The sequence below is a fragment of the Mastomys coucha genome, unplaced genomic scaffold (assembly GCF_008632895.1).
Source record: "Mastomys coucha isolate ucsf_1 unplaced genomic scaffold, UCSF_Mcou_1 pScaffold5, whole genome shotgun sequence".
In the NCBI taxonomy this organism is placed as follows: domain Eukaryota; kingdom Metazoa; phylum Chordata; class Mammalia; order Rodentia; family Muridae; genus Mastomys; species Mastomys coucha.
This window is the reverse complement of record NW_022196911.1, coordinates 92,187,073-92,189,126: the sequence shown is the minus strand read 5'-3', so window position 1 is coordinate 92,189,126 and position 2,054 is coordinate 92,187,073. Positions and strand designations below refer to the sequence as shown.

The following is a 2,054-nucleotide window of genomic DNA, read 5'->3' as shown; positions in this document are numbered from 1 at the left end:
CCCCGGGCTGGGGACCCAGACGCCGCTGCCAGAGGCAACTCCAGACGCCCTCGCCTCCAACCCTGCAGCGGCCCAGTCTGCAGCCTTGCTTTTTATGTTTCCTTTTGGCAGAAACTGGGGCTTCCTTTGCTCATTCTCTGCAGCCGGCAGAGCCTGGAGAGGAGAAACAGCCTAGTCTACACCAGCTGTAAAGCTAGATTAATTTTCCATCTTTAACATAACCCTCCTGGCAGGCCGCCTGTTCCAGCTGCGGTACCAGGAGTTCCTCCGTCTCTCGCCTCCTGTTTCTCGGATCCCCTCGCCCTTTCGTTAGAGAGGGGTAGGGCTGGCCTCGCCAGGGCTTCTTTCTTTCACTCTGGCTAGCCTTTGTCCCCACCTCCACCCCAACCCACAGTGTCTCCGCTGCAGTGTGGCGTGTGCAGCAGGCGAGACGCTTGCGCGAGGTCAGCGGCAGAGCTGCAGGCCGGCAGTAGCCGAGTCCTCACGTCTGGATAAGAAAAAAACCCAGGGCTTCCAGGACCTCACGACAGGGTCTGGCGGGGACACCACAGTATGAGAGGGACGGGAAGATGATTCTTGAAACCAAGTGTAATTGGGGAGGGGGAGATCCTTTTGAAAAGGAATTATTCTCCACTTTTGAAACGTTTGTGTTCTATATTCTGTGGCTTTCTTTTGAGAACTGCCACTCGCCCTGATCTCAACAACCCTCCAGACTCAGCAAGCCTCAGACCAAGGCTGCTGCTCTATGATTCCCTAGGGGTGTGTGTGTGTGTGTGTGTGTGTGTGTGTGTGTGTGTCAGGGGTGGGGGAGTCGACAAAGAATCTTGAGGTTCAACCATTTGAGCTCTCTCCCACCTCTGGGTCTCCACCTACACTCAACAAAGGTCCTCAAGGCAAGAGTAGAGAAAAGCTGCTAACTTCCTCCTTGCAGCATGTTTTGAAGTGATTAGCTGAGAGATGCGGGCGCCTCCAGGAACCACAAGCCAAGCCTCTCCGGCCCTGAGTTAGTGTGTGTGTGGGGGGAGGTCTCCAGAGCAACTCTGTCTGGGTGAAGACCCCTTGCTATGGGGAGACTCTTCTCCAAACGATGTTGGAGGTTGTCGTTCCTCTGTCTCCATTCTCCTGCTTCTACCGAAAGAGCCCTGCTCAGTGTGAGCCCAGGTCTTGGAGCTTGGGTACCCACCAGGTGTCGGCACCATCAGAGCAGGTAGCGAGATCTGAAAGGTCAAAGGAGAAATAGCCTGTGGCTGTGGACACTCACTTGCCTTTGTTTGGAGCCCTGCTTTTAGCAACTGGACTCTTCTTTGCTTAACGACCAGAGGAGAAGCCACACAGAATAAGACGCAGGAGAGGTTTGTTTTCTAGAGTGGTATATATATATTTTTTTGTTCTTTTTTTTTCTTTTTCTTCCAAAACAAACAATTAGAGCTCTAGGCCCCTTGCCCTCCCCACTCCCACCCTCAACCCTCCCTTATAAGCAACAACTGAAAATCATTGCCAAAGAAATCACAAAACACAAGCACAATGTCACCACAGCCACCGACAAAGCAAAAAAAAAAAAAAATAATAATAATATTAATAAAATAAAATTCAAAGTTCTACTGGAATGACCTCTTTGCAGTCAGGAGAAGCGGGAACAAAAGTCCATGGGTGGAAAGGATTGAGAAGCAGGGGAGAGGGGAGAAGCAGAAGATGGGGAAGCAGAGGATGCGCCTCGGCTCAATGGGGAGGCGGGATGCTTGCCTCTCTCTTTTGCACACTGGACTGTTTCCCAAAAGCATGCATCAGCAACAGGATGGATATAGCAGTGGACTTTGCAGGAGGTGAAGTCCCCACTCTGAGCTCTGGGGGTGTCTTCCTTTGGCCCTCTGGCTGGATGCCAAGGGGCTCTCTTCTTCCTAGGTCAGGAAACTGGTGAAATGGAGAGATACCCACTAGCCCTGCTTGCTGGGGTCATTGCTCCTCCTTCCCTGACTGCCTACTCTGGAAGGGAGCTGGGGAATTGATTCATAATAAAATTTTCAGACTCTCCTGACCTGGCCTTCTCTATGGTG

The 2,054-nt window shown here is 51.9% G+C and overlaps 1 protein-coding gene across 1 annotated transcript in view; it reads right to left on the bottom strand.

Moving 5' to 3' along the window:
- Positions 1–1,357: 1,357 nt before the first annotated feature.
- Positions 1,358–2,054, bottom strand: part of Hoxb9 (homeobox B9) — a 5,223-nt gene continuing 4,526 nt past the window's right edge. The window contains exon 2 of the mRNA XM_031352859.1: positions 1,358–2,054. This exon is cut by the window's right edge and continues 1,209 nt beyond it. The gene's annotated coding sequence lies outside the window, so the exon portion shown is untranslated.